Below are 27,564 nucleotides of genomic sequence, written 5' to 3' on the forward strand. Positions count from 1 at the left end.
AATAACATGTAGTAATCTTGTGCATTTAATTAAAAGAAAAACATTACACTAACCGCATCACCTGAGTTTTTTATTTTGTTTTGAAGTATAAAAGATAGATTTAGGAATAAAGACAATGAAAAAGGGGCACCTGGGTGGCTCAGTCAGGTGGGCATCTGCCTTTGGCTCGAGTAGTGATCCCGGGGTCCTGTGATTGAGCCCCATGTGGGGTTCCCTGCTCAGCGGGAAGTCTACTTCTCTCTCTGCCCCTCTCCCTGCTCTCTCTCTCTCTCTCCCCCTCTCAAATAAATAAATAAATCTTTTTTTAAAAAGACAATGAAAAAAATTGGGTTTTTAAATTTTATAATAGAACCCCCCACTCCCCAACTCCTGAGAACACCAGAGTGCAAAATACTAATCTTGCATGAAATCACAGTCAGATTGCACTTAGTGTTCTATGCAATTTTCTGGTTGCAACAGAAGAGTAAGCTTTCAGAAGTACGGGAAGTTCAGGAGATGAGAATTCAATCAGGATGGCAACACACTTCCTCAAAGCAACACTCTCTGGGAGCAAGGTCTTCAATATTTTGAGGAAAAGTTATTTCCAACCTTGAATTCTTAGTCAGTGAATCAGAAGTGCAGAATATTCAGATGTACAAGTTCTCAGATAATTTGCCTGCATTACATCCCTTTTAAGTAGGCGATGGAAGTACTCCACTAAAATAAGGGGGAGACAGAGCAAGAAACAGAAAGAAATGGGATCCAGAAAGAGGGGATCAATGAGAGAGACCAAGGCTTAGGTAACAACAAGTGGTCCAAGTTGAAATAGAATGATGGAAGACTCCAATAAAGCTATCTCCAGGAAAGAGAGAAAATTAATAGATTACCAAAAGTATTTTCTCAGTACATATGTACTGAAAGGAAATTTACATTTCCAGAAAATTAGTCATAAGTACATAAATTTTTAAAAAGAAATTTCAGGAAATGGGAAATTGTACCAGGAAGGATATGTAATTATTCTCAATTCATGGTTCAGATGTGAATCTAATTTAATCATAATGTTTATGCCCTGAATGTTGATCTAACCATGCCAATAGACAGTAGTGGTGGAGAAGTTCTTAATTAGCTTGTAGAAGTATTTCAATTTTTAATAATGGTTGGAATAATTAGTAAAGAATATAAAATGTCACCCAAAAGGTTTAGTTCAGAATGTCTGGTTTTCTACTGATAAGAATGAAACAGATTTGGCATAGAGATCAAAATCACAGAATCTGGACAGTCTGGCTCAGAGTGATTGTGCCTTTTTAAATAAATACATGCCATATCATTTCTCTGTAAAAAACAGATTGATCTGCATTTTTATTTGCTTAAGGAAGCAGAAATTATGCAAATGACATATGCAACAAGGGGTAAATAGCCCCTAAAGATAAAGAACTCCTAAAACTCAACACCAAAAAAAAAAAAAAAAAAAAAATCCCATTTTAAAATTAGGCAGAGGATCTGAACAGACATTTTTCCAAAGAAGACATACAGATGACCAACAGACACAGGAAGAGATGCTTGACATAACTAATCATCAGGAAAATGCAAATCAAAACCACAGTGGAGATATCGCCTTACAATAATCACAATGACTAGTGTCAAAAAGACAAGAAATCACAAGTGTTGATGAGGATGTGGAGAAAAAGGAAGCCTCATGCACCGTTGGTGGGAATGTAAATTGGTGCAGCCACTGTGGGAAACAGTATGGAGGGTCCTCCAAAAATTAAAAATAGAAATACTATGCGATTCAGTAATTACACTTCTGGACATTTACCCAAAAAACCAAAAGTGCTAATTCAAAAAGGTATCTGCACCCCTATGTTTATTGCATCATTGTTCACAATTGCCAAATATGGAAACAGCCCAGGTATCTATCTATAGATGAATGGATAAAGAAATGGTGGTGTACATATACAATAAAATATTGCTCCATCATAAAAATATAAAATCAAATCTTACCCATTTGGGACAACATGGAAGGACCACATAGAGCGTATGATGCTGAGTAAAATAAGTCAGAGAGAAGAAGACAAATGCCACATGATTTCACTTATATGCAAAATCTCAGAAACAAAACAAACAGAAACAGAAACAGGCTCCTAAATACAGAGAACAAACTGGTGGTTGCCAGAAGGGAGGGAGTTAGGGAAATGGCAAAGTAGGTGAAGGGGATTAAGTGCTACGAACTTCCAGTTATAAAATAAGTAAGTCACGGGGGTGGAAAAAGTACAGCATAGGGAATATAGTCAATATGGTAATAATGTTCTATGCTGACAGATGGCGACTATGCTTACCATGGTGAGCATTTCATAATGTATATCAATGTTCAATCACTATGTCGCACACCTAAACCTAATATTTAAAAACTGAAATGGGAAGATGGAGAGTAAGTGATTTACTTTCTCCATTTAATAGAGAAATGGAAATTTCTCCCTCCACAAAGAGCAAAAAGGGAAAAGGGGTGGGAGGGATAAAAAGAGATACAGACATTCAAAAATCTAAGTCTATCATGACCCTAATTGTATGAAGAACAAAATTATTTTTTTCCTAATAAAAATATATTTTTTAAAAAAGGAAGCAGAAATTAATGTTAGGTGATAACTCATCTTCTACCGCAGCCACTTGTTTCTGCTTTTGTGTTGTTTTGTTCTTTTCTATAGATCTGACACAATTTCACGTAGTTTATTATGTGATTTTTTGGCTTTTGAATTCTAACCGGCATCAATGGAATTGTTTAAGCAGATGCAAACAGAAAGTTCATTTGCATATTTAAGCACCACTGAGCCAGGATATACAAACACAAACACCAAGTTCTTTTGTCAATATCAACTTGCATAAAGTTAGAGACACCGATAAGCTGTTTATTTAGAAGCACAACCGGTAATCCTGGGGACCCTCTGAGTGCTTGTCCTTTGCTACAAGTAGAGAAATTAGTAAAAATGCCCACACTTGAGGTTTTATAATTTCATATTGAAATATGAAAGTTTAGCCATGCAAGAATATTCATATTCTAGGATTAGCATAGGAGGCAAAGAACAGAGAAAAACCTTATTTGCATGATGGAACAAGTCACAACTCTGAATTTGCATAAGCAGGCCTAGCCTCAAAGGTAGATAGAGTCAATAATTAATTACCCATGTGATATGATTCACACAATTCACCCACAATAGTCCTCCTTCCAGCAGTGTAGAAAAGAATCCACAGCTAGCAATATTCAGTACTGAATGTTATTCTATCACCTACGAGAAAATCTTTCTAAAAATGAGATGGGTTCCGGGGCACCTGGGTGGCTCAGTCGTTGGGCATCTGCCTTCGGCTCAGGTCATGGTCCCAGGGTCCTGGGATCGAGCCCCGCATCGGGCTCCCTGCTCGGCAGGAAGCCTGCTTCTCCCTCTCCCACTCCCCCTGCTTGTATTCCCTCTCTCGCTGTGTCTCTCTCTGTCAAATAAATAAAATCTTAAAAAAAAAATAAAAATGAGATGGGTTCCATGATTACTCCAAATTGTGTGTACTTTCGTAAGATTTCTTTCCTCTCTGACATGCAAGACGGGTCGGGCAACATGGGAGTACTGGGATAGAGACTATGGATGTAGGCGAGGGCAAGGGGACAGCCAAAGTAGGGGAAAGAAAAAGAAGGGTAGGACGTTGGTGATAAATTTTCCCTAATTTCATGATTTTGTCTCCAGTGCTGATCAAACATGATCCCCAAATAAGCTGATAATACAAATCATTCCGGGAGAGATCAGAAGGTCAGTTGTATTATGATACAGGCCTATTTTAAAAAGAAATATCTGAAATCTAGATAGTTGTAAGGTGGCTGGCTGCATCTTCAGGTGTCAGTCATCAGGAATTCTTGCTGGGTTGTATTTTCTTCCCATGTTCCTCCATTCTATCTCCCCTCCCAACACACATCCCACCAACATTTTCTGGGTCCTGTTTCCCACACCCTGAAGTCACTACTCTGCTGGACTGAACTAATCCCCTAAAATACAATGTTTCCTCTTCCTTTTCTTCCTCATTCAAATCCTACACATTTTTCCAAATTGAGGTCAGTTTGAATGTTCTTTGAGACAGGCAAAGTTTGTTTCAGAGAATGAAGCATTGTCTTGCACTATATACCGCTAACTTCACTTGTGTTAGCCTCTCGATCCTCCCATAGGTTACATGCTTGTGGGTGAAATGATATATTCTCCAAAGCTGCGGTGATCTGATTTTTTAACCACGTGAATGTCAAACATCACATCGTATCCCATTTGCTCTACAAATCCATTCACATTTGTCAGATTATACGTTCCAATTACAAGTTTGGAAAGTATGGCTAGCCTACTCATTAGTGCCCAAGAATACTGATCTTCCATCCCTCTGTATGAAATATCTGCCAAAGTTCTAAATATGTCCTCTGGTGTATGCTCACCCCCTTACTGTTTGCAATTTTTCTCTCCCCTCTTTCCCAAGATTTTCAGTTGGGTCCTCTACTTAATGATAAACTAACTTCCAGACCTTCTCAACCCAATCACAGAATGTTTAATCCTCTCTGTTCTTAAAAGAAGAGCCTTCCTCAAGGAGGTCACACCCCCCAGCCTCATCACTCTTGTTGGATCTTGAGTACGTGTCCATTTCCCACAGGTAACAGAGCAGTGTGTGTAGCTCTGAGGCCTGGATTGTAGAAGTGTTTATTTGCTCTCTTTCCATTGTAGCCACGGCTCTTCCACCACCTGCAAGTAAAACCATCCTGGGAAGGCTGTCGAACTGAGCCAAGTTCTACATGTATACTATGTGCTAAATTAAAAAAAGTGGACTGACTTCCATAATTTCACCCATTACGATTAGCAGGTAATGTAACTTGAGTGTCATACATAAACCAAAACTCTTAGACGGCCTGTGAATAGGTGAAATGAAGTTATTAACTTATTGGAATATGGTTATCAATATAAATCAAATAGGGATAGCTGCGTGGTACACAAATGGGTATAATCTTTAGTTTTTCAATGAAATAGCTGGTGTATGTACATTTTTAACTCGATGGGTACTATTCCAAATTAGGATTTATATAAATTAAATAAAAGTTAGAAAGCTGGTTAATTAAAGTATTAATAAGAACATAATTCACTTGACACTGCAGTTTAATTAAATCTAAATTTAATTTATTATCATGAAAATTACATTTTGACCATTTCGGTGATATTTAAGAGAGGGGACAAAATTATATTAATATATTTAAGAAACTAATTCCATTTGAATAATTGTATTTTAATAAACGAATAAGCACCATCTAGGTGCCTGAAAATTTTGATCAAAACTTGTATCATTCTGAATGTCCCAGAAATATGGCTCATTATCTCTCTGCAATCCTCCTTACAGACAGTTTCTATTGGAAATCATCACTTTGTAAGAAAAAAACGTCCTCTACATTCTCCTGAATTTCATAGAAATTTTCTTTAATATCTATCCTACTCTGGGTTCCCCCAGAAGCAGCCCCATAGATTAGTGTACAAGTGGTTTATTAGAGAAATGACCCCCTGGGGAGTATCAGTGAAGAAGTGAAACAGGAAAAGGAAGACAGTCAATATTGTGTTTTAATTAGCAGGTCAAGCGGTGATGGGTGTGGGTAACTGGTGTTCCGTCTTCCTAGGGACCTCTGAGAACAATGCGTTTAGGTTGCTCCACTCAAGGGAGAGGAAGCTGTGGTGCTCATCTTCCAAGTCCTGTCTATCATTGGCCTAGGGTTGTATTGTATCAGTTCACCAGGACTGATTTAACAAGGCATCACAAATGTACTATTATTTTGTTATTATTATGCCTATTATTATTATTAACCATCTTACAATTCTGTTAGTCCGAAGTCCACAATGAATCGCGGTGAGCTAAAACCAAAATGTCAGCCTGGCTGCATTTCCCTGTGGAGGCTCTAATGGAGAACACATTTCCTTTCATTTTCCAATTCTGGAGGCTTTCCTTGGCTCATAATGCACTTCCTTCAACTTCAAAGCCAGCAATGTTAAGCGAAGTCCTTTTCATGTGCCATCTGTCTGGTTTTCTCTCTTCTGCCTCCCTCTTCCTCTTATAAGGACCCTGTGCTTACATTATCCAGATAATTCAAGATCGTCTTCCTATCCCAAGGTTATCTGATTGGAAACCTTAGTTTTTTCCTATTGTGTATTACCTAACATATTCACGGGTTCCTAGGATTGAGGCGCAGGCATCATTTAGGGGCCATTATCCTCCCTTCCAAAAGGTTTGTTCCCCAGTCATTATATCCCCATGCTCCTGGCCACAGAAAGTCCTAAGACAGAGTTAAGCGGCTTGCAGCAGAAGTTTGTTGGCATGTAAGGGAACGCTGAATACCCTGTGCTTATGCGCGGGGCAGGACCAACCTTCTCTCATACAAATTCCTTGCCTTAACGGAAACACGGATCTTTTCAAGGAACACTGTTTCCTGTGCGGCCTTCTCAAACAGAGGCTCTTCATTGACAGCACATTGTTTTATGATGGATGCTTTAAAATCTGTGTCAGAAAGCTCCCACATCGAATTAGTCTCGAATTAGTGTTGGTGTCTGTTTCTTGTCTTTTCTCATTCACAATGTTATTTTTTGGATCTTTATACGATAGGTAAATTTCTATTGTATCCTGGATATTGTGTATATTATAACTAGGAGCCTCTGGATCCTATTGATTCTCCTATTTCAGCGGGCTATTCATATCATGGCCCACGGGCTTAATGTCCTATATTGATAGTAACCGAGTTATTACACCCTCTGCCCCTCTCTGTCCGACTCCCAGGTACCATGGCAGAGCAGACAATAACATGAACTCTGGGATCAGACTGTGCTTCTATCCTAGTTCTTTTACTTATTTGGCAGTGCAGCTAAGCAAGTTACTTGGCATCTCTGTGTCTCCGTTTTCTCATCTGTAAAGTGTCAATAATGCCTTCCTAATAAGGAAGTTAGGACAGTTATATCAAGTATTGTATCTAAAGTGCTTAGAATGCTCTCTAGCATTTAGTAAGAGCTATATGAATGTTTACTGCAGCTGCTGATCTGTCCATCTAAAGCATACTCTTCCTTATGCACCAATTTTTTTTTTCCAATTCCTTATCCTTTCATTTTCTTGGATGACTTTAAAATCCATAAACCACTCACAGACCCTTGATTCCCCAAACATTCCCATGTACCGGATCTTAGCAATCCATTTCCATGGCTACATCATGAATTCTGGTCCTACTGTCTGACCACAACTTTTTCTTTTTCCAGTTCATTCCCTTCCATTACACCTGCTTTTTGAAACTATTATGATTTTCTGTCACATTTTTCAACTTTCTCTTAGTCCATCAGCTCTCAACTCAGTATGTTTTTTCCCAGCCTCAATCCAATGGCCAATCACTGACGTGTTCTCTAACGAGCACCCTTAGTTCTTTTTCTTCTCCCTTTCACCATGCTTACCTTACAGAGCACCACATTTGGAGCAATCTTAAAATTAGTCTTCTCCGCTTCTATATCAGAGCTTGGGTGTTGATGGCTGTGCAAATGTTCAGATTAGTTTCTCTGTAAAATATTTCACTAAGTGAAAGAAGCCAATTTGAAAAAGGCTCCATACTGTATGTTTCCAACTGGGTGACATTCTGGAAAAGGCAAAACTATGGAGACAGTAAAAAGATCAGTGATTGCTAGGAATTAGGGGGAAGAGAGGGATAAATAGGCAGAGCACAGAAGATTTTTAGGACCAGCAAAACAACTCTGTATGATACTGTAACGGAAGATGCATGTCATTATACATTTGTACAAACTCAGAGACTGTCCAACACCAAGAGCGAACCCTAATGGAAGCTATGGGCTTTGGGTGACAATGACGTGTCAATGTAGGTTTATCAACTGTGACAAATGTACCCCTCTAGTGGGGGATGTTGATAATGGGAGAGGCTATGCATGTGTGGGGGCAGGGAGTATATGGGAAATCTGTACATCTTACTCCATACGTCTTTGAACTTAAAACTGGCCTTAAAAAATACAATCTACCAAAAAAATTGCTTGTTGGCACATTTTTTTTTTTATGATGGATGTTTTAAAATCTGTGTCAGAAAGCTCCTACATCGAATTAGTCTCAGTGTTGGTGTCTGTTTCTTGTCTTTTCTCATTCACAATGTTATTTTTTGGATCTTTATACGATAGGTAAATTTTTATTGTATCCTGGATATTGTGTATATTATAACTAGGAGCCTCTGGATCCTATTGATTCTCCTATTTCAGCGGGTAGTTACTTTGCTGATGTGTAGCATGAGGGGCAGGGTGAATGTGTTCGCCCAGCTTTCCGCTTGGCCTCACCAATACCACCCTGATAAAAAGTAGATCACTGACTCAGACTTCCGGATTGTAAATGAGTAAGGTGGAAGTTCACCTCCCCACTCAGCCTTGGTGACACTTTTTTTTTTTAAAAAAAGATTTTATTGGGGCGCCTGGGTGGCTCAGTCGTTAAGCATCTGCCTTCGGCTCAGGTCATGATCCCAGGGTCCTGGGATGGAGCCCCGCATCGGGATCCCCGCTTTGAGGGAAGACTGCTTCTCCCTCTCCCACTCCTCCTGCTTGTGTTCCCTCTCTTGTTGTGTCTCTCCCTGTCAAATAAATTTTGTTTATTTACTTATTTGTCAGAGAGAGAGAGAGCAAGCACAAGCAGGGGGGGAGGGGCAGAGGGAGAAGCAGGCTCCCCATGGGACTTGATCCCAGGACCCTGGGATCATAACCTCAGCCGAAGACAGATGCTTCTCAGACTGAGCCATCCAGGTGACCCGACCCTATCCTATTCAAATGGGACATCAACTGCCACTGTCTTGTCACCTGGGAATGAGCTTGTAAGCTCAGCTTCCCTTTGAACCTTGCTGAGAAGAGAGGCTGTGAGGGGAACAGAGCTTCAACCACCCTGCTACGCACCACTCCATTCTCCCTTGTTGAGGTCTGGTAGGGCCGGAGGCTCAGCTTTTTGCCAGGTTTAGCTGACGTGAGGGTGGGCTGGGGAGGAACTGGAATCCTTACGAGTCTCTACTCACATGGTCCATTCAATCTTATTAATTCCAGTGGAGGGTGGAGGCTCAGCTTGCTTCTGGGCCCCGTTGACATGAGAGGAGAGGAGGTGATGTATAGTGGTGACAAGCCCATTTCGCATCACCTCATTAAGTCTCTTTGTGACCATTGGGAGTGGAGGCTCTGATCCCTGCTGGTCCCTGTTGATACTCCCTGGCTTGGGAACTCAAGCACCACCATCTTCTGTCAGATGGGAAATGGAAGTTTAGTTCCATGCTTGACTGTACTTACCACTGGTTGGGGAATGGGAATGCTGCTACCGACTTTTGTTGGGATGGGGGATAGAGCAGAAGATCAACTACTCCCCACTCAGCCCTACTAAAACCACAGGAGGGTAGTGTGTGGTTTTCCTGTTGGGGGTTGGATGGAGTACTGTGAGAATTCCAAAAATGTTGCTGTTATCAGGCCACGCTTTTTCTGGTCCTTTTGCCAGAAGGAACAGGTGTTTCTTGGATCTTTTTTTTTTTTTTTTTTTTTTGGTCTGTGCTTGTTGGTAGTTCCGGGTTGGAGGATTCCATAGCACCTTGTCTTTGATATATGGGAGACAATAAGAAAATCCAGAGAACTCACAACCAGGTCATTCCTCAAGTCCCTGTGTCTCTAGGCAGACCATCTACTTTTTCCACCTTTGAGAATGTCCTATGCTTGTTTACTGTGCTACATCCAGGGGTTTTTTAATAGTAAGATGGAAAACATGGGAGGAATAAGGATGCTCCATTTTAGCAGAAATGGGTGTCCTGTTCCATAGTATTTTTAAAATATTTTTTAAAGATTTTTATTTGTTTGAGAGAGAGAGAGAGCACAAGCAGGGGAAGAGGCAGAGGGAGAAGCAGACTCCCCATGGAGCAGGGAGCCCAGAACCCTGGGATCGTGACCTGAGCTGTGGAAGGCAGACAACAACCAACTAAGCCACCCAGGTGCCCCACATTCCATAGTATTTTAATTAATTAACAAATTTATTTACTGAGTAACTACTGGGTGCAAAACAGGATGCAAGTTGATATGAAGAAATTCAGGAATGCTAAGCCATGTCCAATCCCTCTACAAGTTTACAATATACTTAGCCAAATAAAACATAGTGACATAAAATGGAATACAAATTTTATATAATAAGGATTCCTATGTGGTGTAAAATATTAAAACTCTCACAGTCAAAAGAGTTCAGTATGGGCTGAGGTCGACAGGAGGGAAAGCAATTTAAGCTAAGGATCATTATATGAGAAGCAATTTCATAACAAAAAGTTACTGATATTTTTTAAAAGGGATTAGGCTTTCCTGCTATCCAATCATTGTGTTATTTTCTTACGGGTTAGCCTGTTTGTCGAGTGTCGAAAGTGGCAGAGGTGGGAGACAAAAACAAATCTAAGAAAGAGAAAGGATTTTGTCTTGCATCTTCAATTTACGTTTTGGTTTGGAGGACGCCGTTATATAAAGCATTCTATCTCCATGTAGTGATGCCAGCCAGTTCCCCATAGAGCCCTTCTTATCCACTTCCCCTTTCCCTCCCTGCCTCCCCATTTCCTTCCCTTTCTTTCTTTTTTTTTCAATATTTTTTAAAATTTTATTTATTTATTTTTCAGAGAGAGAGAGGGAGAGAGAGCACAAGCAGGGGGAGCAGCAGAGGGAGAGGGAGAGGGAGAAGCAGGTTCCCGCTGAGCAGGGAGCCCGATGTGGGACTTGATCCCAGGACCCTGGGATCATGGACCTGAGCCGAAGGCAGATGCTCAACCGACTGAGCCACCCAGGCGCCCCTCTTCCCTTTCTTTCTTATGTGTATATTCATTGAGCACACATTTGCTGAGCTTTTTTTTTTTTTTTTTTGCTTTTGGTACCAGATGATATCATATCATAGGTATAGTGTCTAAGATCCTTCTTTCTTGCAGTTTGCTGTCTAGTAAAAGAGGTTAGCAGAATATGGAATTAGCCACCATACCAAACAATGTATTTCCACGGTACCATCTGAGTGGTAGAAGCTATACATGCAGTAATAGGGCTTTTGGGGGGACAATTGCTATTTTCTATTATGCCTTCTGAAAGATCAGAGATTTTATCCGGCATATTCTCCCCTTGCCTTTCTCCCTGCCGCCCTTCCTAACCACTCAGCCCCAACTGTCATATCCATACTTAAATTTGCATTCCAAATGAAGATTAGTAATCAAGCATGGCCTGTAAATTCAACCCCACATTTCAGCGGCCAAGCTAAACAGGTTTTGGAACACTATAGAAGGAAGGCCACGGGATACTGAAGGCAAGGTGATCAAAGGTTTTTTTCCAGGAAAAGATGGGAGAAATGAAGTGATACATTTTAGCATCATCCCAAATTAATTTAGAATTTCTCACTTTATAGCCCAATCACTCAAGTATTTAAAAACCCTTCTATAAAAATTTGGTATGAAATGTTCCATTCAGCCCAACAGTGAAATTTTTTCTTGTATTTGAGAAAAAGTGAAAAGAAAAACAACAGATGTTGAATTATAGAAATAAGAATTTCAGATGGTTTATTTTCTTTGGAATTCATGTAACTTTAGGACAGACCCATTTATTTAAATTACATTCTACGGATGGGTTGTCTGCGAAGAGATTCCTCCTGGGAGTGGAAAAAAGTAAAAAGAAAAAAAAAGAAGGAAAATCTGAGTTCTCTTCTGCAATGGCTCTTCATGTCTTTGGGCAAAATCCTCCTTATGAATAGATTGTTTTCTTTAGCCCACATTTCTACCAAAAATGGCAGGGCCGTGCATCCATCCTGAATACACATAGCCTGCCTCTCTAATACTCAGCAGAATCAAATCCTCTCTGCTTTTGGAAATCAAGTTTCCTTCTAGGTAGGTTCTTGTAACAAAACTTCTTTCCTTCCTCATTTTTTAAAAGATTTTTATTTATTTACTTGAGAGAGAGAGTAGGGAGAAGAAGAAGCAGACCCCTGCTGAGCAGGGAGCCCGACATGGGGCTCGATCCCAGGACCCTGGGATCATGACCTGAGCCAAAGGCAGTTGCCTCACGACTGAGCCACCCAGGCGCCCCTCCTTCCTCATTTTTTAAAAAGAAATTTGTGTATTTGCTCCCAAGATGGAATTTGCTGGAGGCAATTGTATAAATTGTACAAATCCCAACCATATTTCCTCATGATTGTTCTTTCCTACTTTCATTTTTCTTGTGCGTTCTGGTATTTTTATTTGTCTTCTTTGGCCTTTCTTGCTCTCTTGCTGTCGTCTGTCTCTCTTTGTCTCTCTGTCTGCCTCTCTCTCTCTTTTTAGGATTTATTTATTCATTTGAGAGAGAGAAAGAGAGAGTGGGGGGGGGGACAGAGGGAAAGAATTTCAAGCAGACTCCCCGGGGAGCCCGACTTGGGGCTCAATCTCATGACCCTGAGATCATGACCTGAGCCAAAACCAAGAGTCCAACACTTAACCGATGGAGTCACCCAAGCGCCCCCCCCCCTCTTTTAATTCCACTTTCTTATTCTCACCAACACATTTCTCTCTGTGGTAATTTGACTTATGTGTGATATATACTTCCACTTAATAACTGGGATTTTTAGATCCAACATCCAAAAGACTGTTTTGGTCTTTTCTCACAGATTTAAAGGACTACGGAGCCCCTTTAAGGAATCTCTGGCCTCAGTAACAAAACTGTATTTTAACCAATCTGTCTCTGTCTTTTCAAGCTCATTTATTCTCATGGGTTTGCTTAATTTCTTTACATAGTTCACCCTTAAGTTATATTTCTAATCAGCATTTATTCTAAATTCCTTCCTTCTCTTTTCCCCTCCTTTAACTATGTTACATGTTTATTTTGAAATATTAAAACTGTTCATAAAAATATAATAGACTGATTATACAAATGGACAATAGTCAGACCATATATAAAAAGAGAATTCTGGGGGCACCTGGGTGGCTTAGTCGGTTAAGTGTCTGCCTTCGGCTTGGGTCATGATCTCAGGGTCCTGGGATCAAGCCCCATGTCAGGCTTCCCGCTCAGCGGGGAGCCTGTTTCTCCCTTTCCCTCCCCCTGCTCATGCTCTCTCTCTCATAAATAAATAAAATCTTAAAAAAAAAAATAAAAATAGAACTCTGGGCTGCCTGGGTGGCTGTTGGTTAAGTGTCTGACTTTTGATTTTGGCTCAGGTCATGATCTCAGGGTCCTGGGATCAAACCCCACGTTGGGCTCCATGCTCAGCAGGAAGTCTGCTTGAGGATTCTCTCCCTCTCCCTCTGGCCCTCTCCCTGCTTGTGCTCTCTCTGTCTCTCTCTAAAATAAATAAATAAATCTTAAAAAAAAGATAGAACTGTGATCTATAATCTGCAGCTCCAGCTTAGGAAAACAACCCATTATCTACAGGAATCAGCCCAGGAAGCCAGCATGCTATCTACAAGTCAGACCTGTGGGAAATCAGTCCACTAGCTGTAGCAACCAGTTCAGAAAGTCAAATAATAATTCCTATAACAGCTGACCCCAAACGGCCATGACTCAATTAATAACTGGCAGCTTCCCTAATCTTTGTCTCTGCTTCCAACTTAGGACCAACCAGAGAAAGCCAAATACGAACACCCCCCAACCAATCCCATGTGATGGAGGCTTCTAGTTGGCCCACTTAGGACTTCGCCATGGCAACAGCCTCCAATCAGGGCATCCATGAGCCTGTCTCTTTTTTCTACTATAAAGCTTTCTCACACTTCGGTTTGACTTGGAGTCTCTGCCAAAGCCCAAGTGATGATGGTGGCTGACTCCCTTACTATGGCAAGCCCTGAACAAACAGCATTCGCTTGTCCTCATGTGGTTGGTCTTTATTTATTTCCAGAAAATTTTGCAAGGCCTCGAGGTCAGCCAGAACGGAGGGCTTCAGGTCTTCTCGGGTCTGTCTCCGACATGTGCCCAACCCTGCATATTTAGACCCTTAGTTCTCCAAAAATACACCGGAGTTTTTCAAAGGGCCTCAGGGACCTTGTATTCCTTAGATCTTCCTTTTAGGTTTTTGGTCAGGCTCTTGCTTGCCATGTCACATCATTGCCTCTGACTATTTTCACCAAAGCCCCACGGTAAAGCTTTCTCCAAAGAAGTGAACTCTTGAGTCAGTTCAAATAATGCAAAGGCTCTATGATGGGGGCTTTTCCAGGGAAATGGGACACAGGTCAAATAGGGACCATTCTGTGTGGATGGTTTTCACAGCGATTGTGAACGGCTTTTTTTCAGGGTTGCCATTGAGCTGAGGAGAGGGGCTTAGAGTAGTCGAATTCAAAATACCTCAAACCCTACTAGTCTTCCGGAGGTCCAACGGTTTTCTTGAACAAACGCTTTTCAGATTTTTGAAAGTCTTGTTAATTTCCAGAGTTCCGAAAAAGTTGATTTCGACAATTTTTTTGTTTTTTTTTTTTGCCAGTGTTTTCATTGCTTTTAGGGAAGATTACATTGATAGAGGTTCTCATTCCACCATTTTGAAGTCCTCATTTTTTTTTTTTTTTCTGTCCACTGATAGACATGGTTTGCTTTTGTTTTTTCCTTTTGTTAGAATGTCTGGCACTTATCTTTATGAATGAGATTGACCTCTGATTTTCCTTTTCCTAAACTGTCCATATCCCATTTTGAAATTAAGTTTGCATTAGCCTCCATATGGAAACTGTTCTCTTTCTCTGGGCAGTATTGTCTTTGGCTTCTAGCAAGCAGCTAGAAATGGATCAGATGACTTCAGTCCAGTAAGTAACAGAGATCGTTTGAGGATGAATTCAGTTTTCTTTTCCTTTTTAAAAAATTTTTATTTATTTATTTGACAGAGAGAGACACAGCGAGAGAGGGAACACAAGCAGGGGGAGTGGGAGAGGGAGAAGCAGGCCTCCCGCGGAGCAGAGAGCCCGACCCGGGGCTCGATCCCAGGACCCCGGAACCATGACTTGAGCCGAAGGCAGACGCCTAACGACTGAGCCACCCAGGCGCCCCATGGATGAGTTCAGTTTTCAAGCGTGGTGTATTTCTAGCTCACCCTTACTCCTCTATATAGTCTTCTGTGGTCCCAGGTGATAATAGCCTGGACTATTTCCCAGGGCCCAGGAACCTTCAGGCTCCTTCATCCCCATTTCTTTTTTCCTCCTTAATACTGTAAAGACGGTCAAGAGCTCTGCTCAGCGTCTCAGTTTATTAGCAGCTGCTTTCTGCTTGGCTTTCCTTTTTCTTATCCTATGCCATTTAGAAATTGTCAAATGTCTAGAGAAGAAAAGGAGCTCAGAATGTCTGGCTCACTTTGTTGTGTTTTCTTCCCTTCCTTGACTTTGGTCTTGTAACTCCTGAGCTTTTTGAAAACTGGAAACTCCCACTTTTTTGACTCTCCCCTGCTTCTCTGCCTCTTAAGAACAACTTGCTACAGGATGTTGGGTTAACATTTAAAAAGAGAGAAAAACCAACTCTCTGGTGTCTCTTTATACAAGGACTCTAATCCCATCATGAGAGCTCCACCCTCATGACGTCATGTAGACCTAATTACGTCCCAAAGGCCCATCTCCAAATACCATCCCATTGGAGGTGAGAAGCTTCAACATAGGAATTTTGCAGGGACACAATTCAGTCTATAGGCCCATATTTTCTGCCACCCCCAGCCACCACCCATTCTGTCCCAAGGCTTTCTGTTACACTTTAGTCTGCATTTTCTAGAACTTTATATTAATTTATTCCTCTAGTCTATACTTTTTAATGGCTGTTTTATTTTTTCCCACTCTGCATAATTATTCTGAGGTTCATCTATGTTGTGGGCATTGATAGTTCATTCCCTTGTATTACTGAGTAGTATTCCATTATGTGACTATACCATGGATTGTTTGTTGAACATTCGGACAATTGTTGAACATTTGGATTACTTCCAGTTTGGGTCTGTTAAAAATGAAGCCGCTATAAACATTTGTGTATATAAATTTTTGTGTGAACATATGCCTTTATTTCTCTTGGGCAAATACCTAAGAATAGAAAGACTGGGATCATATGGTAGGTGTAAGTCTAACTTAAAACAATTCTGTCAAACCTTTTTCCACTGCGGTTGTATCATTTTTCATTCCTATCAGCAGTATATGAAACTAACTATGATCAATCATTTTAATTTTAGCACATCTAATATATGAGCAATAGTATTGCATTGTGGTTTTATTATGCATTCCTTAATAACTATTTTTTTTAAAGATTTTATTTATTTACCTGACAGAGAGAGACAGCGAGAGCAGGAACACAAGCAGCGGGAGCGGGAGAGGGAGAAGCAGGCTTCCCGCGGAGCAGGGAGCCCGACGCGGGACTCGATCCCAGGACCCTGGGATCACGACCCGAGCCGAAGACAGACGCCCAATGACTGAGCCACCCAGGCGCCCCTCCTTAATAACTATTAATGTTGATCAACATTTCATGCGCTTATTTTCCACTCAAAAGTTTTTTGGGGGGGGAAAGAGTCCATAAAACGTTTTACCTACTTTAAAATTATTTTCTTATTATTGAGTTTTGAGAGGGCACAGTGTGTTCTAGATAGAAGTCCTGTGGCAGGGTGCCTGGGTGGCTCAGTTGGTTAAGTGACTGCCTTCGGCTTAGGTCATGATCCTGGAGTCCCTGGATCGAGTCCCGCATCGGGCTCCCTGCTCAGTGGGGAGTCTGCTTCTCCCTCTGACCCTCCCCCCTCTCATGCTCTCTCTATCTCATTCTCTCTCAAATGAATAAAAAAAAAAAAAATCTTAAAAAAAAAAAAGAAGTCCTGTGGCAAATATATGATTCAGAAATATTTTATCTTAGTACGTGGCTTGTGTTTTCATTCTTCACAGTGTTTCTTTAGGATAAGAGTTTTCGATTTTGATGAAGTAAAATTTAGCAATTCATTCTATTATAGATGTGCTATTGGGGTGCCCCCCACCCCCCGTAAAATTTGCCTTAACGCAGGCTCTCACACACAAAATCTTCTACGGTTTCCTCCAGAATTTGCACAGTTGTAGGGCTTACATTAAGGTATATGATCCATATTGGATTAACTTTTGTATTTGCTTTGAAGTATGGATTGAACTTCCTTTTTTTTTTTTTTTAACAAATGGCTATCTAATTTCCAGCTCCATCTGCGGAACCATTCTTTTGCTGCTGAATTCCCTTTGCACTTGTGTCAAAAATGAGTTCTCCATGTACGTGTGGGTCGATTCCTGGACAATCAATTCTCTTTCCTTGGCCTATTTGTCTCTATTTGTATCAACCTTTGTACCATCGATGAACATAACTTTGTAAGAAGTCTTGAAATTAGGTGACATGGGTTCTCAAGATTTGTTCTTTTTTGAAGTTATTTTGACTATTCCAACTTCTTTGCACTTTCATGCGAGTTGTCGAATGCTTGTCACTTTCTAGAAAAAAAAAGAGCGCAGGAATTTTGATTTGGGTTACATTAAATCTATAGATCAATTTGGGGAGAATTGATATTGAATACCCAGCTTGCCAGTCGATGAACAGATTGTGTCTCTCCATTTACTTGGGTCTTTCCTTTATTTCCTTCCTTCCCTCAGGTCTGTCATTTTTAGCATAAAGGCTTCTCAAGTCTTTTGACAAGGTTATCACTGGATATTTCCTATTCGTGACAGTCTTTTCGATGGTTTTTCTTTCAATTTGCGATTGTTCATGGCTTGTATGTAGAAATAAAATTGGTTTTTATATGTTGATTGTGTAGTCTACAACCTTGCTAAACTCATTATTTCTATCAGCCTTGCTATAAATTCTGTACCATTATCTACATAAATGATCATTATGAATATTATTTCTTGAAATATTTTTGCCATGCCTCCAAAGGAGGGGATGCTCTTGACATTGTCCCTCAGCTAACTGAGGCCATTTTCTTTGCTTTGGGTGCTTTTTTTTTCTCTCTGTTTCATTTTGAGATTTTTTTTTTTTTTCTATCACGATGTCTTCTAGTTTACTAATCTAATCTTTGGCAATAGCTAATCTATCATTAACCTATCCAGCATAGTTTTCATCTCATACAGTGTCATTTTCATTTCTAGACATTTGATTTGGTTCTTCTTAAAAACAAATCTTGTATATCTTAACTTTTGAGCATATAGAATGCAGTCGCAATAACTTCTTTAATGGCTTTCTCTGTTAATTCTAACATTTGTGTCAGTTCTGGGGTGGTTTTAACTGATTATTCCCCTCAATATAACCCATATCTTTCTGCCTTTTTGCATGCATAGTAATCTTTTTTTAAAAGATTTTATTTATTTATTTGAGAGAGAGAGTGAGAGAGAGAGCATGAGTGGAGGGGGGAGGGAGAGAGAGAGAAGCAGACTCCCCGCTGAACAGGAAGCCCAACGCTGGGCTCAGTCCCAGGACCCTGGGATCATGACCTGAGCCGAAGGCAGATGCTTAACTGACTGAGCCATCCAGGCGCCCCACATGCCTGGTAATCTTTGATTAAAAGTCAGGTATTGTGAATTTCACCTTGTCAGCTGCTGAATAATTTTTATTCCTATCAGTATTCTTAAGCTCTTTTTCTGGGACACAGTGAAACTGTTTCATTTTTTCTGATCTTGCTGGTAAGCTTTTTGGGATGGGACCAGAGAATTGTTGGGTCCAGGGTGAATTATTCCATTACTAAGGCAAGATCTTTATGTTTAATCTACCTAATGTCTCCTGAGTCATGATGTTTTCTTATCTTTTTTGGTAGAAGTAAACACTATTTCTTTCCCTGTGTGAGCACGGGGCATTGTAATCTCTAATCCTTTAGGACAGTCATTTTTCCAGTGTCAGTTTCCTTACATACCTTAACTTCCTAGTTCTCGGCTAAATACTAGCAAGGGGTTTCCTGAGGTCTCCCGAGTTTTCTCTCCACTCTGGTATCCTGTCCTATCTAGCTGTTTCGGTCTCCCCACACTCTCAGCACCATCTCCTCATCTCAGAGAGTCCTGGGGTCTGAATTTGTATATGGTGGTCCAGGGACCATACAATCCATAAACACAGGGGGGTAGAACAAAATGATCCCTCTTAAGGGCCACAGGGAGACCACAATAACTTTCAGGGAAGTTCAACCATGGGCTGGTTGGTTAGCAGTGCTATGCAGGTCAGAATCCGGGCAGAATGTCTAAGGTGACTGTGCAAAGTTTGCACATTGATCGATATAAAATCGTGACAATGAGGGCTAACATTTTTTCTCCTTGATTCATAGTCAAACTAAACATGTGCCTTGAATCAGCGTGCCAGAGAGTATGTGAGCAAATTATCTTTTGATCAACCTACCAAAGAAAACAAAATGTCTCTGACCAAGACATACTGCTCCCTAAACTGAATGGCAGCATTCTGCACTATGATTTTGATTAAATATGGACTCATATTTATTTCTGTCAGGACTTTTCTCTGAAATCATGATGGAAGTTCAAGGGACACCGTTCAGAGGACAAAATGTTTGTTTTCCACACACCTTGTCCAAAGAGTATATTCAAATGGTAAAAAGCTTGCTGATCGTGTTCTGGTTTGGAGAGTACATGTGTGATTCAGGTGTAATAAATGAATCTGCTCAGTCACTCCCCATTGTCAGATAAAGAAGTACATAAAAATTACTCATGGCTTCAGGAATGTAATCCAAATAATTGAAAAGTATCATGAAAGCCTGAGGGTAAATAGGATGGCTGCCTTAAGATATTGAACGGCTGCCACGTGAAAGAGTAAAAATATTCTGTTTGGCTTAGGAGATACACAGTTCATATTAATGGTTCAAAAATTTTCGTGTGTGGGAGCCTGGGTGGCTCAGTCGTTAAGTGTCTGCCTTTGGCTCAGGTCATGATCCCAGGGTCCTGGGATCGAGTCCCACGTTAGGCTCCCTGCTCAGCAGGAGCCTGCTTCTCCCTCTCCCACTCCCCCTGCTTGTGTTTCCTATCTCACTGTCTCTCTCTGTGTGTGTCAAATAAATAAATAAAATCTTTAAAAAATTTTTTCGTGTGTTAAATTTGGTTTAGTTGAAGAATAAAGTTTCTACCAAGACTATTCCATCCTGGAATAAGTTTCTTCACATAATAACTATCATTTCTTTCACTCACAAATACTTTTATTTTCAAAGCATTTTATTTGGTTTTGATTCTTAAAACAACCCAGTGAAGTAGACAAGAGAAACTGTTTCAGTGCACTGAGTTATATCTGCTTGTAAGAACCGCTTTTGTGCATCTCTTCCCAAATCCATGTTTGCCAGTGTCATGTGAATAGCTTGAAATTGGCCATAGTAGGAGTATTAACACCTTGCAAATCAACAAATGCTACAAATACTTACCTGACGCCATCCCCCAGACAGCTGTGAAACATTTACCAGCACATCGTCGGATAAAGATGAGTAAGAAGGAGTCTGAGGCTTACATAAGTAAAGGGACTTCTCCAAAGTCTCATAGCAAATAGGTGACTGAGTAACTGAATCAACTCTACCTTAGGGCAGGGGTCAGAAAACTCCTGAGAGCTTACATCCTGTGTTTGTGTGGCCCTTAAACTAAGAATGGTTTTACTTTTTAAAAGGTTGTAAAAAAAAAAAAAAAAGGAGTATGCAACAGAAGGCATACATCACAGGAAAGCTTGTCAAAGGTAAGCAGATTAAAATGTTTATTATTTGACCCATTACAAAACCAAGTTTGCTAATCTAGAGCCTCAGCTCTATCATATGCCCTAAGGCGAAGACTGCTACTTGTCCATCAAACTCCATCATCCATATCTTCTATAGTAACTGAGCTGTAGCTGGACACACGATTGCCATATATAGCTAAGCTATATTACCCAGCATCCCTCATGTCGAGGTGTAGCTAAATGATGATGTGCTCTCCAAAGGATGAGCATGGAAGTCAGCTGTGCAATTTGAATCATTTTGTACAAATGAAGATTGCTTTGGGATCACTATTCTTTTTTCCTTCCTGCTGACTGGAAAATTTGAAGGTTGGAGTAATGATGTTAAAAACTATTTATTGAGGATTGCAGAACTTCCCTACTAATCTGGGATCCTAGGATCAATTTGTGAAGCAGAGTCCATTTACTCACCCAGGATTTTTCATATATATACTTTTTAAAAATTTTTAAATTTTTTTAGAGAAAGAGGGGAGAGCTCGTGCACATGAGCGGGGATTTGAGGGGCAGAGAGAGAATCTTTTTTTTTTTTTTAAGATTTTGTTTATTTATTTGACACAGAGAGAGAGAGATAGCGAGAGAGGAAGCACAAGCAGGAGGAGTGGGAGGGGGAGAAGCAGGACTCCCGCCGAGCAAGGAGCCCGATGCGGGGCTCGATCCCACGACCCTGGGATCATGACCTGAGCCTAAGGCAGATGCTTAACAACTGAGCCTCCCAAGCGCCCCAAGAGAATCTTAAGCAGGGTCCATACCCCTGATATAGGGCTCAATCTCACGACCCTGAGATCATGACCTGAGCCGAAATCAAAAGTCAGATGCTTAACCGACTGAACCACCCAGGCATCCCCGGACCCAAGATTTTTTAATGTGAAAAAGAAAAAAAATTCTATCTTTTGTTAGCCATTGCAGTTTTTGGTCTCTTTGTTACAGTGATTTAGTCTTTATCTTATGATACTTCCCTCTTCCCTGCCCAAGGCTCGTGGCTGTGTTACCCACCCCCACCCTGGCAGATTCTTCCCTGTGTCCCCAAATCTCTCTTCAATTACTATTTAAGGTCAATTACTTTGGCTTAAGGGCTAGCAAGTGGGAAGCTAACGTTTGAAACCAAGCGTTGTGATTTCATCATGGTATAAAATAAGTGGCTCTGTGGTGTATGTGTACTGGAACTTAAATAAAAAGCTCAATATTTTCTCTGTGAAGAAAATACGGAGAATAATTTCAGCCAGGCTCGCTGTGGTGCTCTCCTGATATCTGTGCTGGTGAGCAGAAAAGTCATGTTCATGCATCGTTATTCTTTACTGCTATAGTGGGCTTTCTCTGAGAGAATAGGTAACTAAACTAGTGCCTATGAGTTATCTTAAAAGAGAAGCCAATTTCAGTGTTTCTTTTCTCCACATCCTCGCTGGCTTTTGTCATCTCTTGTCTTTCTGGTAATAGCCATTCTAATAGGTGTGACGTGATGTCTCATTGTGGTTCTGATTTGCAATTTCCTGATGATGAGTGATGTTGAGCACCTTTTCATGGCCCTGTTGGTCATCCGTGTCTTCGCTGGAAAAATTTCTCTTCAGCTCCTTTGCCCCTTTTTAAGTTGGGTTATTTGGTTTTTTGCTATTGAGTTGTGTGAGTACCTTGTAGATTTTGGATGTTACCCCCTTATTGGATATGTGGCTTGCAAATATTTTCTCCCATTACATAAGTTGCCTTGTACACTGTTGGGGAAAATGTTAACTGGTGTAGCCAATGTAGGAAACTATGTGGAGGTTCCCCAAGAAATGAAAAAAAGAACTATATGATACAGCAAACCCACTTCTGGGTATATATCCAAAGGAAATGAAACCATGATCTCAAAGAGGTGTCTGAATTCCCAATGTTCATTGCCGCCTTATTCATAATAGCCAAGATATGGAAACAACCTAAGTGCCTGCCAATAGAAAAATGGATCAAGAAAATGTAACACACACACACACACACACACACACAGGAATGTTATTCAGCCTTTAAAAAGAAAAGAAATCCTATCATTTGCAACATGGATGAACTTGGAGGGCATTATGCTAAGTGAAATAAATCAAACAGAGAAAGACAAATACTGCATGGTATCACTTACATGTGGAATCTAAAAAAAAAAAAAAAAAGTTGAATGCAGTGAAAGAGAGAACAAAAAAATAATTGCCAGGGGCAGGGGAAATAGGAAGACCTTGGTAAAATGATACAAACTTTCAGTTATAAGATGAATAAGGTCTGAGAATCTAATATGCAACATCATCACTACAATTGATAATATTATATTGCAGTGAGTGTAATTGCTAAGAGAGTAGAACTTATATATACTCACCATCCTCCCAAAGAGTGAAGCAATGGATATGTTAATTAACTCAATGGGGGGGGATTGTTTCACAATGTATACTTACATCAAATCGTCAAGGTTTCACACTTTAAATATCTTACAATTTTATTTGTCAATTACACTTCAATAAAGCTGAGGGGGGAGAAAAGAGAAGCCAATTCAGTAGGCACTCTAACTTGCTCATCTAATGATGGATATAGAAAGAATCTTTGGTCTCAAATGAAATCTTCAAATGTCTTAAAATAGCTCACCATTCCAATCCTGCTCTCTGAGACCCATCTGTAAATTACATTACACCAACCTGTAATGGATAAAATGTATTTAAAGTCAAGTCATGCTTGTTTGGATAAATGGAAAAAGACTTTTTGAAATGAGAAATGCAATTTTGGTTTAATTTGTTGAGGCACTAAATCAATAGATTATGCAAGTTGAAAGAGCACTTAGGCCAAACTTATAAATTGAGATCTTCTAATATTTCCAAGCCCTGGTCTATATCTTCTCTCTGGTTCTTGAAAATTGCCTTTGCTTTGGTCCCTAGTCTCTAGTTTGGCGGAGCTTGTCTCTCCTATGTGTTGTGTTCAGGCATTTAATAGCACATAGGACAGACTCAATCACTGTCTCTCTGCCTGCCTTTCTGTCTGTCTGTCTCTCTCTCTCACACACACATAGAGTTTTTCAAGGTGGTTGGGTTGATCATAAGGCATCAGAAACGCTTTTACATTTTGTCTAAATATACTCCTCCTGCATAATGGTGTTGAAGGAGATCCTCGAGATGATGTGACTGCCTGTTTATCCTAATGCTGGACCAGGGGAATTGGTGGTTCCTCACCCCCTTTTCTGTCCTTGGAATGTACATTCCACCAACCATTCCACACCAGGAACCGTTTTAAGGATGCAGTCTTGAGACAGTAATGTGATGCTGAGACACTCTGGACTGTATATATGACTGAACCCAGCTAAGATACATATTATTAAGATATTATTGTATAGAGATATAAACTTTTAAGATTCTGGTGGGCGGATGTGGAGATCTACTTGTCTTGTGGCCACCTAAGACAAGCCCCCATCTGTAAGTTCCCTTATATTTTAAACCTGTCACCTACCACTCCAGAGTGCCCTCTTTTTTCTGTATCTCTTTACCTTCCATAGTATATGCCAGTTTCTAAGGTTGTGAACCAACAAGTGGTAACTTAGAGGTACAATTTCTGTGATCTGCTGGAAAATTACTTTATTTAAACCTGGACCCTGGCTATAATCAGGAGATTAGATAAAGGTACAAGACCAACTCCATAGGATTGGTCCTCTGAGTTAGCTGCCATCAAGTAAAGCCTATCTGGACAGCAAAGAGCTGATCATGCTTGCTTTGAACGAAGATCACTAAGAAAAGCAGGCATAAAATGCTCGTTTGTCCCTTTATTCATTCAAAAATATTTATCCAAGGGGCACCTGGGTGGCATAGTTGGTTAAGCGTCTGCCTTCAGCTCAGGTCATGATCCCGGGGTCCTGGGATCGAGCCCCACATCGGGCTCCCTGCTGAGCAGGGAGTCTGCTTCTCCCTCTGTCTTTCCCCCTGTTCGTGCTCTCTCTCTCTCTCTCAAATATAAAATCTTAAAATACAAACAAACAAAGACCAAAAATATTTATCCAGGGCTTAATCAATAATACAGATTGAGGTAATACTGGGAAAAGAGCAGTGAAAAAAAGACACGGTTTCTACCCTCATAAGAACTTACCTACTGTGGAAAATAACATTGAGCCAATAACAACATGTGAGTTGAATGTTACGAAAAGCAAAGCAAAGGAGCAGTGGGATGCATAGTAGAGTTTCCTCCTTTCTCCAGGTAACCTTGCTGAAAATGAAAATATTCTTGGGAGAGCTGACTACTACCCGGTTGTAAATGATTCAGTATTTAAATCACTAGAATCAACTGCATTTTCTCATGAGAGTAGGGATCAGGAGAGAATGAACACATTGTCTTGGGGTCAAGGACAACTGGAAACAAGGAAAATATTATATATGCTAACTTTTTTTTTTTTAAACTGGGGATTGTTGTGACCAGCTCAAATGCCAACAGTGATGGAATCAATCAAATATGAGTGAAGGCAGCTGGCTAAATGGAAGATGATATAGTGTGGAGGGTTCTAGAGAACTGGATCAGATATCCTACACAGCTCAGTTGCTACTCAGCGACTCGCTGCCGGAGTATGTATGGTCAATATTTCCAGATCTTTCAGTGGTAAGAAAAGTCAGAAGTCCGGATTACAATGTAAAATTTCCCAATTTTAAAAATGTTGGCAGTTAATTCATTACACGTTTAACCATTTTCAAAATTATGTACTAAGCAAAATATATCTGTAGCCAAGATGTGGCCAGGGGTCACGACTTCGCAATTTCTCTTCTATATGATCAGTAAAAAGATTTGTGAAATGAGAGAAGTTTGAAAGGGAAATGAAGGGACAGTTTTGAAGAGAGTGAAAGGGAAGAAAACTGATGAGTTAGCAATGGTTTAAGATGCTTCCAAGGTCACAGAGGAAAATATTAACTGAACAGTTTTTTTGAGCAAAGAGCATCCAGGAAATGGAGTTTTGCTGAAGAGGTATTAATGAGGGCATGCGGGTGGCTCAGTTTGTTGAGTGTCTTAATCTTGAGTTCGGCTCACTTCATGATCTCGGGGTCCTGGGATCGGGCCCTACATGGGGCTCTGCACTGGGCTTGGAGCCTGCTTGGAATTCTCTCTCTCCCTCTCCCTCTGTTCCTCCCCCGCCCCCACTCTCTCTCTCTCAAATAAATAAATAAATCTTAAAAAAAAAGAGGTACTAAATGAAATATTTGTACCCAGAGTAACTACTATTCTTATTTGTGTGTTTATAATTTCGTTGCTTCTTATTATAGTGTGATTATATGTGTAGACATGTCAGGAAAACAGGACCATGACATGTACTATGGGTGTTACGGACTGAACAGTAAGAAAATAAATGTCTTGTGTAAGCCACCCAGTCTGTGTTATTTTGTTATGGCTGCTTTAGCAGACGAATACAATGGCAATACCTGGTTTATGGTGGCAATCCGATCTGACATCCACCCGAATCACTAATAGGAATGTCAGAGAACATGGGGACGTTTGAGAAATGGAGCATGTGTGGCTGCCATGTTCATACCATGAAAGATTTAATGGAGATTTCTATGGAGCCTGCCACCGGGGTAAGGCCATTCATCAGAAAGATGCACTGGCAAAGGAACAGAAGAGAAGGACAAGGTAGGGCCCTCTAAGCTTCTCTGTCTACCACTATATCTCACTCCCACAAACTTCTGCCTTCCCAATGACCAACTCAAATGCAGAATTATATAGGGAGGCAGATTCTTGAAAACACAGCTCCCAGTGCTAATTGGGAAGAAGCGTGCCTTGTGATTAGCACACTTCCATGCATAGAACATATCATTAACAAATATTATTTACTTTTGAGCTTACAAACAGTAACAGACGATATGCACTTGTCTATGACTTGGTCTTTTCACTCAACATTATGAACCTGAAATCAACCATGTTTATGAGTCCTGCCAGAGTTGCTTTCTTTTTTATTCCTATAGAATATACCATAATTTATCCATTCTCCTGCTGATGTACATTTGGGTGGCTTCTTGTCTCTGGCTTTTGTAGAGAATGGTTAAATAAAGAACGCTGTCCATGTCTTCTGACACTCAGGTGCAAGAAGTTTTCTATGGTGTATGCATGAAAGGGGGGTTCTTAGGTATGTGCATTTTTGAATTTTCCAGATAATGCCAAATCATTTTCCAAAGTGGTTTTCCCATTTTGAATCCGAACAATAGTATGTAAGAGTTCCCATCACTTCATATCTTGGAAGACACTTGCCTTTAGTTCTCAATTCCTTGATCACTAATGAAAATTAGCATATGTTACTATAATTTTTGAGCTTTGTTTTATGTGAAATTCTATTCGTGGAGTTAGTCCATTTTTTTGTGTTGGGTCATCTCTGGTTTTCTATATTGAGTCATAGGGGTTATTTATTATGTCTATCAGGACTTTGACAGTTAAATGTGTTGTAAATATCTTCATTTAATTTTTTACTTGTCTTTAAATATATAGTGCTTTTGATGAACAGAATATCTTAATTTTAACATAATCAAATGCATCTGTCTTTTCCTTTATGGAATTTGTATCTTGTATATTTATAAAGAAATCCATTCTTACCTAAGATCATAAGGGTATTCTTCCATACATTCTTCTAAGAAAGTTTTGATTTTCACATTTAAGTATTTAATCTACCATGAATTTATTGTTGTGTGTGGCATTTGGCTTTTGCATTTCAATTGAGTATACAATTATATTTTGTATCTAAAATGGATAAACATTTCTCTCAGCACTATTTCATCACTTACTGAATGATCATTCCCTTTCTATTTACTTACAATGGCACCTTTGTAACATATCGATCTATCATCCAATTGTCATCTATCCTCTTCCTCCTTTCCTCCTTCCTTCCTTCCCTCCCTCCCTCCCCTCCCTCCCCTCCCTCCCTCTT

This window comes from Mirounga leonina, unplaced genomic scaffold (assembly GCF_011800145.1).
Source record: "Mirounga leonina isolate KUSES-001 unplaced genomic scaffold, KU_Mleo_1.0 Mir_101664, whole genome shotgun sequence".
Taxonomy (NCBI): Eukaryota; Metazoa; Chordata; class Mammalia; order Carnivora; family Phocidae; genus Mirounga; species Mirounga leonina.